Below are 12,407 nucleotides of genomic sequence, written 5' to 3' on the forward strand. Positions count from 1 at the left end.
GCCCGAGCTCGGAGCGCTTCCAAGGCGCTCGGGCGCGCCGCTTCCGGGAGCGACCACGTGAGGGGGCGGAGCCGCCTTTGGGCCCCGGAGGGCGAGGCGGTCTTTTCCGCGGAGCCGGAGCTCGCTGGGAACGACGGAGGCGGCGATGGCCCGAAAGCGCGACGCGCAAGCTCGCGATGCCCGCACGAGGCTTCCTTCTGGGCCAGGCGAGAAAGACCGCAGCTGTGGCCAAGTCCGATCACTGTTTTGGAAAACAACCAAGGGTCTTGTAGTTAACAACCAAGATATTCATTATCATCGCATCTGGGTGAAAGTCCCTGCTTTTTTTGCTGCCACGTAGCTGGGAGATGCCCTATAAGTGATCTTTATTTTTACTTTGAATTATTACAAGCTTTCTCATAGTTCGTTATTAGAGAGTACAAATGATAGTGGAAATGCATAGGAAATACATCCTATGCATGTTTTCCCAAAGCCTTTATTGCAGCTCTCCGTTGCTGACCTGCCCCCTCTGCAAAATTTCCCCAAGTCTCTGCTTTTCCCTTTCTCCCCAATAGATCCTTACAGACCAAGTTTATTATTTATGTATTTATTTATTAATTAAAAAGCTTTTCTATACCATCCTTCACGTTGAGTCCCAGGACGGTGAAGTGACACTCCTGAGTACAGATTATCATCGAACATTGTCGCTTGCAAATCATGCCCTGTGGTTTAACTGGGTTAACCATGAACATCCTAGAACTCACAAGCTAAAAACAAAACATGGGCTTTTTTCATGGGTTGTTCTTGGTTAACAAACCATAGTGTAACTATAGGACAGGTAATCAGACATGCTAACTTTGTGCAAACCAGGCCATAGGATCAGGCCATTTTCCAAGATGCAGCAGCAGAAGAACCACTGTATCAGAATTACTGGATTGTGTACATATCTGCGTTCACAGACAGGTAGCCTTTGGAACCAAAAAGATTGTGCTCTAAAGAGATTAGCCTAAAGAACTCAACTTAAAGTATTTCACTCCCCATTTTTTCATCAGTTAGGATCCACAAGAAAATATTATGTAAGCACTAAAAAAATCAGCAAACATACCAATCAAGTCTACCAGGTTTCCTCAGCCTGATGTCCTTCAGATGTTTCAGACTTCTCTGACCATGGGCCAGGTTGGCCTGGACTGAAGCCCAAAACACCTGGAGGCAAGGCTGAATTTGGCAACACAGAATTATAAAACAGGCTGACACAACACCTTAGCTTCCAGGTTGTCTTGGAATGCTCATGATACTCTCCACCAATCAAAAGGGCTCTCTGTCAAAAGGGCATGATTCTTTGTGGATTACTCTAAATTGCCAATCCCCCCCCCCCACACACACACACCAGCCTTCCACATATGTAGATGGGGGGAAGAGGGAGGCCCTTTTGGGTGAGAAAGCACTTTTTACTGTTGAAAATGGCTTGAGATTTGTAGATGGAGGAAAGTGTAGTTGTCCATCTCCTAGTGTGTGCAGGAAATGTAGGGGTCATATAAAGCACAGCAAGGGGCTATTTCTATGCGTACTTAGACAGAAAAATGTCCTAGAATCCCAGCATTCCGCATCCAGGAATTCTGAGAGTTGTAGGACTCTTTTCTCTTTAAATGTGCCCATCAGTACTTGATGAATTGCACAGGCTAGCTGCCATGAGCTTTCATTCTACATTCAATGGGTAGTTTTGTGTGCTTGCAGCAGGTGGCAGTATATGAAATATTGCATCTATGTTCGAGACTCTGGAATGTCAAGGATACATCGCCAAACAAAAGGCTTCCATAAAAGGCTGAGCAGAAATGCACACTAATTGTGGCTGCTTCTTGCAGGCCATGAACTAGCAAATACTCTGATGCCCATTACTTTTGAGCGTCCAATTGTGTTAAATTAGTAGGAGCATAGATTAAGTATTTTTCTTGTTTTTATCTAAACGCACTGTGCCTGTATTTTCCCTATCAGGTCTAATAGCAGGATGGATGGCTGCACTGGTGTGGGAGAAAGGGCAAAGCACCCTTCCTTCAATGTTACTGCTCGTACTGAAGTCAAAACCACCTGTGTCTCTTTTTTAGTAAGAGAAATGAAAACTTTGGGAGATCCTTCATGGGTCTCCTGAATATGTTTAGGTCCTGATATGTGCCCCATACATTGGCACTAAATTTGGATCTGTCATGTAGTTATTAAACCTATAGGAAACCTTTCAGATCCACTCGGTAACCAAGTGGTAAGCAGTCTTGTTTATGAAAGCGTGAAAGAAAGGTTACCCGGGCTTTTGATACTGTTTGTGATTGATAACTCACTATCACATCAGAACAATGAAAAGGCAATGCAAGGCCTGCCTTCCAGCCTGCAAGGAAGGCAGGCCTCTGCAACTGAGAATGCTAGAGGATAAGGACAGGCGAAGATTTTTCTGAGCAAGTCAGCTCTAAGTTCTACCTCGGAACGACCACTCCGTGCACAATCACTGACAGGCTGTGTCCAGCAGGTAGTTTAGTGGGTCCTGCTGTACGACGGATTCAGCACGAAGACCCATTTTGCACAAGGACCCATTGAATGTCGACCAGTTGTTGATGCATCTACACAAAAGAAATTAGAGGCAGTGGTTCATTCAGGGTAGAACACCACCTATAGCAGCAGGTTGAAAAACGGGTTGTTCATTTGTTTTTACTTTACAAACCATGACAATAGTCGTAAAGAAGACTCTTTGGGTGGTGAACAATCAAAACTAATAAAAAACAAAAATAGTACAACTTGGACAACTACATTTAATTTGATAAAATTAAATATTTTAATTATGTTTTTATCCTCAGTTGCGTGTTATGATGATGTATTTATTAGGTGTTTTATATTGTAAGCCATCCAGAGATGAACCGTAATGCATGGGATATTATTTATTTGATTTATTTAAAATATTTATACCCCACCCTATATGCAAAAGCATCTCAGGGTAGCTTACAAAAATCAAAACAAACAATCCAACAATTAACAATAATTAAGAATGTGCACAAAACCAACAATGACATTTCACAAATGAAAACAAAATCCAAACAGAATCAAACTCAAAAACAGGAGCAAAATCAAAATCAAAATAGGGATAGAAATACTCTAATAAATAAAATAAAAATAACTTAAAGTAACTTAAAACTATCAATAAATTTATATAAAATTTAAACACACTATTCAATTAGTAGAATGACTGAAGAATAGAGTGTTATATATGGTTATATAGTTATGAAGCATTTGGGTGGCATTACAAAATATTCCTGTAAAACATAAAAGTAATATAATCATGATAACTCGATTAAATCATATTAAATCATGATATAATTTAATAATATAACAGTGATATAATAAATTATATGGTCAAAATGAGATTGGTCACTATGGTTCATATGTTATAGACTAGGGGAACTACACCCATTAAAAATATTATTTGTTCTCTGAATGGGGATCAAATAGGTTAGACATTCTGTTTATTTTATCCTAGAGAAAGCCCCATCCAGTTCTAATCTTTTCTACCCTTATTTATTGTTCCCCTTTTCCCATGACCTATCCATCACAGAAGCCATTGCTTCAGACCAACCAGCAAGCCGTCCCTTGTCTCCCAAACCAAGCTACAGAACAAAACCATTTTACTTTACAGAATTCAGTAGGATTTTACAGAGCTCCATCCTGTTGCCTGTGTGGTTTTTGTTTTGGTCATACTAGGGGACATAGAATGCTTCCAGATAGAGGGGCCTAGTATTAATATTGTCAAAAGCCCTGTTCCCTTATTCCCTACGTGATGTTTTGGAAGAGATCATTTAAAAAAAAGCATTGGTGAATGAGGCAGGGTGATGAAGTAATAGAAGCCTTGAGCAGCAACACTGGGAGTATTGGAACAGTAGGTGGGTTATAGCCTTGCTTTCGATCAAGGATGGGTAACTGGAATGTGTGGCCCTCCAGATGTTGTTGGGACTACAACTCCCTTAATCTGTCCCCTTTGCCAGTGCTGGTTAGGGTTGATGGGAGTTGCAGTTCTACAACATTTGAAGGTCCATGTGTTCACCTATTTTTGACAGATAAAGTATTTCACACACATCCTAAAGTGGAAGGATTGTGTGTATTAGTTAAATTGTGATCAAATAATTATCAGGTTAACTGTGTTCAGTATTAGGTTATCAGGTTAACTGTGTCCAATATTATTGGGTAGAGAGGTATTGCTGTTTCCTTTCTTTCCTCAGTGTAAACTCATTTTATTTCTGCGGCAAGTCTGTTTCTTTTCATAATGAACTTATTCTAAAATATATCTCAGGGGATTGGCCTTTTAAAAATAGAACAACAACCTGTTGCTAATTAACAGTCTCAGTACAGGGTTATGGCTAAATGTATGCAACTTCTGTATTTAACAACAAAAAAGAAGTCTGTTATATCTTAAAAGTGTTAATTGCGTTGAAATTTAATGTTAGAAATGTAATGTTTGAAATAGTCATGTCACAGGCTTAAAAATGTATGACCATAATAACTATTTCATTTGTTCCAATTAGCATTAGTGAATTGAACCCCCCCCCCACAACCACCAGTATGAGTAATTCAAACTGTCATTGAAGACAGTCCAATTATTCCAGAATTATTGCAGAGCATAAACCAACTGCCATTGTTTCATTTGTTCTTAGAAACATAATGTTGATTGCTGTAATTCTAATTTAGACCCTGACTGGACTTTCTATTTCACAGAAAGCACTTATACCCTTCTGTTGGAAGCCTTTAATTAACACCTCCTCTCCATGATGTTTGTTTAATTGCATTATCATGTGTAGTATCAAGTTTGGCCCAAAAAGAGGACAATATATCAAGTTCTTCTACATGCGTGAAATGTAATTGTTTTGCCAGCATTTACTTCAAAACAGAATTTTGCTCATTTACATTCCATCTGTCTCCTATAAGGAACTGAGAAAATAGTCTGCCAGAATCTTGTTAGGAAAAGTCACTGTTGTATAATTGTGTAAACCTTACTGAGAAATTCTAGCTAATGGTAGAGGCATTAATATATAAATACTCCTTGCTGTGTGTGGCATGCAATGACAGGCAAATTATTTCCGCCACTTCCAGCTTCGGCAGTGGTGCTCAAATACATACCAGAAAGCAGGGTCAAATCATTCTGTTTATGAAACCAGAGCAAGGGTTTCCCTGTTACTCTTCAGATTCTACCAACAGGAATAATTCTGAACTACATATTTTAATACTACATAGGACATGCTTACTTAGCTAAGTAAACACGCTTTGCCTGCCAGAATGTATTCTATGTGCTACTATTCTCAAAAGTTGTAATTAAAGAATGGCAACAAAGGGTTTGATCTAAAACCGTATGTGGGCTGCTAGAACTTGGAACACTGCCCTGATTCCACAAACTGCTATGGTTGCATAGCATGTTACAGAATCAGCTTTCAAGTTTCAACATTTAAGGTGCAATCCTATGCATGTGTAGACAGAAAAAGGTCAACAACTTCCAGCATGCCTCGGCTAACATAACTGAGAGTTGGAAGCTTTTCTGTCTTCTAAACATGCATAGGATTGTGCACTTATCAGCTATTCATTGCTGAGCAATGTAGTTTTAAAGAACAGTGGAGTAGAGGAGAACATCTTTGTACTAGGAAGATTGGCTCACCTGGAGCTCACCAGAGATCACATCAGGCTCCATAGTGCCAAAGAGGTTCCTCAGGAGTTATTGTGTCAACAGCTCATCATGTTTCATCATTCCATAATGAGACTTGAGCCTGAATGGTCGAACCATCACTGGCTTTGGCTACTGCATTCCAGAATCCATGAGAGTTCATAAGACACTGGGGGCAGATAATCTTAATGAGTTCCCCATTCTTGAAGTGGAGAGACTGCACATAAGGCTAACTGTCAAGAAGTAATGGTCCAGTTGTGCCAATGGGCCAACTACAGCCCCTCCACGCAATATCTGGAACACTTTCCTTATGTCTGGAGCTAAAGATTAAATTGAGCATATGTCCTATTTGCTGGCCCAATGACAAACTAAGACCACCCCAGTGTTTTCTTGGATGATATGAAGTCCCAGGTTAGCCACTCAAGACCATCTTGATGGGAATGTTGAAGTCTGCCAAGATCAACAGTTTGGGATGTTCAAACACCACACTTAAGATGACCTTGGCCAACTCAATCAGAAAGATTGTTTGACAACCACAGGGGTAACATAGTAAGACATCCCCAGTCTGTCTTGTTGGCCCAGTTCCCTAACAGCTTGCACAGAATTTTCTCAATGAGCAAAATAGAACCATAGAATCATAGAATAGTAGAGCTGGAAGAGGACAGAAAGCCATTGGGTCCAATCCCTGGCTATTGTAGGACACTAAGTTATATCATCCCATTCAAATGTCTGTCTAGATGCTTTCTGAATGTCTCCAGTGAAGATACTTGTAGCTTGCTTGCTATCACATCACCCCTCAGTCTTCTCTTCCTGAGGCTGAACATGCCCAGTTTTCTCAATCTTTCCTCACATGACTTTGCCTCCAGTTCCTGAATCATACTTGTCCTGTTCTGTATCCTTTCTAGCTTTTTAAAGCACAGGTGCCCAGAACTGGGCACAGTACTCCAGGTAAAGTCTGACTAGTGCTGATGATAGGGGAACTAGTACTTCATGTGTTTTTGGAAGTGATACTTCTATTAATGCAGTTCTTACCCCTTTTGCAGCTGTATTCTTATGAACCACAATGACTCTGGTCCCCTTGGCATCAACCTGGTTGACGCTGTACTGATTCTTCTCAATTCCTCCTAACAACACACACTGAACAATCTACAATCCATATGTGTAAATATATACACATACAGCTTGCACTGCTCAGAGTGTTGTTACAGAGCACACTGGCCCAACAAATTCCATAATGAGGGCCACCACAACAACACAGTCTTAAAGACCTACCCACAAAATAGATAGAGTGCTGAAACCAAGCCCTCATCTTTGGTTCTGTCCCTCAAACACAGCTCTCAAATCCAGAGCCTGAACTGAAACCCAACTTTTCCCCACCCTGCCTGCCTGCACTCCATGTTCTTACTCAGAAGAACCCACAACTGACAGTCTAGATAAAAGCATCCAGCCCACAAGGGAATGTGCCTTCAACAGTGCAGGTATTGTGGCAACTCTGCAAAAGATTGTGCTTGGTTCTATGCTACCCAATCTGATGCTGTGTCTTTCGTCGCACGTCCTGCCTCCTGTTGGCTGCTCACTTCAGCTGAGAGCCACAGGACTGGGCTGCTGACATTCTCACCGTTTCACCCATAGCAAAGGCTTCTGCATTTGTTCAGAGCCAAGCTTCATCTTACTCTGGTGGGAAACAGTCTGAATGATACTAGATCATAGAAATTTTTAAAAAATACTGGAATGAGGAGTTAGTTATTAGACTGCCCTATAAAACAGTGTATTCTACAGTGATATGGTGCACTTTCACTTGTATTAATTACCGAAAAACACAACCAATGTTAACCAGTAACAGTAGAACATCAACTGTTGCTTCCTTTGAAATTACTTTTCCTGTAATGGTTAACTACCTTCTTTGTAGCTCACAGCAGGGGGACATTTTTTTCCTTCCTGAATGCTGAGATAAAAAGAAAGGAAACATTCCTATGTGCTTTTATCATCATGTGTGTCGAAATCAGCTTGTTTTTTTAAAAAAAGATAAGCAATATAGCCATCAGCTTTGGCAAAGCCCAAGCACAGTAGGAGCAATTTATTGGGCAGTGCAAACCAATGAATGAAATAATATTAATTTTGATACGTGTTAATTTTGGTCAGGTGTTATCATTTCTGCTGCCTGGACTGTGAGGAAGGTCTATGTGGTTAAAGTCTTAAGCTGGCTATGAGCAATGATTTATAGAGCAGATCATTAAGCAGGAGACATTTAAGAGCAAACCATAATTCATGTGCTATGTTCAGTTTTTTAGGACACACTCCTGTGACTTCCTGAGGTCATTTCGGAGGCCATAGAAGTCTGCTGAGTCCCAGCTCTGAAATCTTAACAATCTCATTGCTTGGACTCTGAAGGCCATGCTTGGTCTAACCCCAAGATTGCAAAGGGGGCTTGGAGGAGGAAAAACGAAGCATGCTAGGAGGTGGGGAAGAGAGGAAGCTGGATCTGCAGGGTTATGCTGGCTCCAATCTGTGCCTCAACTTTCTTCCATTTCTCCCTCCCCAGCTCTAAATCGGGATGGTCGAGAACAGCTGTCTAGAGAAAATGCAGAGTGCAACTCACATTAGCAGCACAACCACTGTGACTTGCGCTGCGTGCTTATAAACCTCCAAGTGGGGGCAACACGATCGTGCCCGTAACGCATGAATGGTTGATGTATGAAATGCAGGTGGCTCATTTTTAGTGGTGTATTGTTGTATCATTAGGTATCTAAAGTTAATTATTATAATGTGTGGGCTGCTGAAGTACAGAAAGGGATAATCATGACAGAAATGACTAAAGAAGCTCAGAAATATACCAGGATTTTTCTTGTTAGGAATCTGAAGCCATTCACTGAAGAACTATGTACTGTAACTGGATCTGACTTTTCCTGAGGTAAAATTTAACTATTGACTCTCATTAGGGTTACTACTAAGATAACATTCCTTACACTGTCTCACACTCCTCTGGAGCCTTCCTGTCTGTGTCCCAACTACCACATTGCCATACCAGTGGGAAATTCCAGAAACTATCATGATTTTCACTATCCTTTTAGCCTTTGTTTCTGTTTTATTGGTGATCCAGTGTCATGCAGCCAGCCCATGATGCAGGGTGGGGCGTGGGGGGAGGGGAGAAAGCTGTATCGGTCCATCAGGAAAACAAAAACTCAAACTCCACTTTAGTTTATCCGTTTACTAAGATCAACCAATTTGTTTGAAAATACCGAGCAAGCTTCAGATATTCCAGAACTGTTCACGGAGCAGGTTGTTAAGCAAAGCAGAGTGAGGGAAGGAAACATCCCATACCAGCTTGCTGTTAAAGCCATAAAGCTGGCATTAGTCTTAGGCTTAAGCTGGAGTGTAGGCAGAGGCCACAGTCTTCAGTTGGATTAGGGCACAACTCTACTCTGGATGCAGTGATGAGAGAACGCATGTTGAGGATACTTTTTATTGGCTGGATTTATTGCGACTCATTTATAGGCGTGTGCAAGGGCTTAATAAAGGAGAAGTTTGCTCAATGCACAGGTTAGAGCAACACATTCCTAATGTTAGCTACATGTGCCACTGCTTATCATGGGTTAAACGATCTGTAGCGGGCCTGGCTGAGTGTCCTTTCTTCTGAAAAAGATGAAACCCTGTCAACTCTGATGGGAAAAGACTACCACTTTCTTTAGTGCATGTTGCACATCTGCTGCAGCTCCTGACAGAGTTTACACGAATCTTCAGCAGAGGTCTGTCCTCTGTCTGAAGATGTCTGCTAGTTGAGGGGCTGACCACACCCAAGTCCTGTAAGGATAAAGGGCCATAAGAAGGGAAGCAAGGGCCCTGAAGGTGCCCGCCAAGATGCTCAGCCACCATGGTGAGAGAGACTTCTTTTTAAATGATATTAATCCCCTCTAAATGTGAAACAATACATAAAAATTAGTACATGCAAAATATATGCAGATTGGGGCCCTACCATTTGGTGATAAATAACTGGGTGCCACACACTGGACTGTTGGCATTGTGAAAGACACAGCAGGAACGAGCAGTATAACGGGGTACCAATGGCATAAGATAGCTCCCTATGTTCCTGCTATATTACTTTTCCTTTAAAACTAAGAGGAACTCTTGGAAAGGGGGGGGGGGGGGGAATTTGGGGAAATTTGTCCCTGATTTAAAAGCATGTGGTTTTCTCTCTAGACACCACTGTGGCAGGAATTTGTGGCCAAAAGTGCCTTCTGATTATCTTCCTCCTATGTAAGCCCTGCTGTGCCCAATGCAGCTTACTCTCACAGGTAATTAGATACAGACAGCATTGTAAATCACACAGGCCAGGCTCCATTAAGGCAATAAGCAAAACATAATCCTTTAAAACAATCTACCCTGTCGTCTTTTTTCATGAGTTCGTTGTGGTTTGCCCTTTTGGCTGTGCTATCTTGTAAAAGTCTGTTTGTTTGTTTTTTCAAGTGTCAAAGCTAATCTTGCTGAGAAAAGAGGAGCGCTAAACATGCCAAGGACAAATCAAGTGGTTTTGACGTTTATTTTGTTCAATCATTCTCTGTTATAAAGTATCTAAGGATACTTGTACAAGAGTAAGATCAATTGAAGTAAATAGAATAATTTCCAAGTAAATGTTTTTGAGGTCAATGCATTACAGACTTCCAGGTCACCAAATGTAAGCAAATGTAATTTTATCATATTAGAAGCCAAATATCTAGACTCCACATACCCAGCATTTTGCAGTGCAATACAAAATTGTAAGGGCATTTAAAGAATGGATTGTAGGCCTCAAACCACTTAAGTCTCTTTGCTGGACAAAATGAGCACCTTTGTGAATGTGAGGTGCCAGGAATTCTGTGCAGATCCACCTTCACCACTTACATCATGTTCTCCCAGTGATTCTTAACTACCAAATATCAAGGAGAAATCCATCTACCGTAGCTGTAGCTTCTGAATTTCTTTAGCCTTGTAGAGAATGCATTGCCAGAGTTGTGAAGTATTGGGATTAAAGCAAATGTGCATGCTGATTGTCTGATTTTACATGTTGGTAGATGCTTCAGGTAATTCCTAACAGAGGAACAATTTTATTTAAAGAATTTTAAGTGAATTTTCTTTGTGGCCTGTTTCTGTTTTAAGCTAACCTAAATGATACACAGGAGTGACATGTAACAAGTTTTCCTGTGCCTTCTGCCTGCCCTGTTCAATGCAAACCAGCAAATGGGGCTGTTTCATCATGATCATCATCTCTTCTGTAGCTTGGCCCTGAATTTTCCAGTCACAGGCTGGACTGATCAGCACAGGCTGCCTCCTTGCCAGCCTTTCTCTGCTCCTCGGCCTGCCATAAATGCACCTGGCTGTGCTCCTTCCACGAAGGATGCCCCATCAACCGACAGCAATGCGTGGAACTGCCTGCCGCTGTTTTTCAGAGCCCGTTTCGCTGACCTCCGGGCAGGGTTCAGCAAAGCTCAGGGGCTTTCTAGGAGGCTGACGCGATGGCAACCGAAGGCAGGCTCTCCTACAGGTGGCAGTTAGGAACCTGAACCCCTTTTGGAATCAAGAGCGGCGAGGAGGATGCAACTGCCATGTTTGCTGCCGGGAACTTCCCTTGCTTGCCATTTTAACGGCCACGGACGGATCAGGTCAGGCGTCCGCTTGGAACCAGCCCTGCGGCGTCGCCGCGCCACGATCCCGCGCCGCCGCGCCACGGTGCGCCCTTTCCCTGGCCCGAACCTGCGCCCGCTTGCGCTTTCTCCGCGCCGCTGTTCCGTCCGTCCGTCCGTCCGTCCGTCCGTCCTCCCTCTCCTGCCTCAGCTGTCCCCTCACTGCGCTTTCTAAGAAGGCGAGAGCAGGAAAGGGACCGCGACGCCTCGCCCGGGCGCGGCGCCCCAGCCTTCCTCGCTCCGCTCCCCTCGCCCCAGAGCCTGCGTGTATCGCTATGGAAACGGCAGGCTGGGGGGGGGGGGAGAATAGCTTTCTCCTCCTCCCCTGGGAGCAGAGACGTTCCCCGCACGGAGGCACCCGAGTGCGCTTCCCTCTCGGCCACCCTTGGGGAGCCAGGATGAGGCAGGTATTCCGCGGCAGGGAGAGCCCCCGCCACCGCCCGCGGACCTCCGGGGGCTCCCATGGCGCTAAAAGCTGAGCCAGTGCTAGGTGGAGAGAGGTCGTCCTAGCCAGAGAGAGGGAGGAGGAGGAGGAGGAGAAGGCGGATTTGGCTGTGCTCAGGTGCTCTTCCCCTTGCCCCTTCCTCTGCAGGAGTTTTGCCCTGGTTTGCACGGCGCGCTGCGCCCTTTCCCCCCGTTGCGTCTTTCGGGGCATTTCCCACGCCTGGTCCGCTAAGAAGCGCGCGTGGCAGCCCCTGGCACCGACGACCTGTGAACACGCAGGCTATTCCGAAAACTGCCTCTTAATCCTGCGCAGGGAACTTTTAACACGTGGGCGCAAAGAGGGTGCCTGCTTCTGGGGGCCGGCGTGGCTCTTTTGGGACCAAGCTCCGAAGGACCTGCGCTTCCCAGACCGGGGTTGGTGAAATGGCTCATAGGAAGAAGGGGGATTGCGAGGTGGACGCGCGAGAGAACCACTGAATTTGTTTGGAGCCCTCTGAAAGGCGGGGGGGGGGGGAGGAAAAAAAGTGAGCACAGACGTTTCTTGGCCTTGTGGGAAGCCTGCTGAAGGTTCACGTAGCAACCTAAGGTATAGTGATCCCTTGGCAGAAGTTGAGAAGGGGTGTGTGAGTGTGCTTGCGCGTGCA

At 43.6% G+C, this 12,407-nt stretch overlaps 1 protein-coding gene across 1 annotated transcript in view; it reads left to right on the top strand.

Moving 5' to 3' along the window:
* The first annotated feature begins 11,822 nt into the window (after positions 1-11,822).
* Positions 11,823-12,407, top strand: part of DCDC2 (doublecortin domain containing 2) — a 56,360-nt gene continuing 55,775 nt past the window's right edge. Inside the window, exon 1 of the mRNA XM_044426568.1 lies at positions 11,823-11,881. The gene's annotated coding sequence lies outside the window, so the exon portion shown is untranslated. The remainder of the gene's footprint in view (positions 11,882-12,407) is intronic.

This window comes from Varanus komodoensis, unplaced genomic scaffold (assembly GCF_004798865.1).
Source record: "Varanus komodoensis strain SLA01 unplaced genomic scaffold, ASM479886v1 scaffold17, whole genome shotgun sequence".
Lineage (NCBI taxonomy): Eukaryota > Metazoa > Chordata > Lepidosauria > Squamata > Varanidae > Varanus > Varanus komodoensis.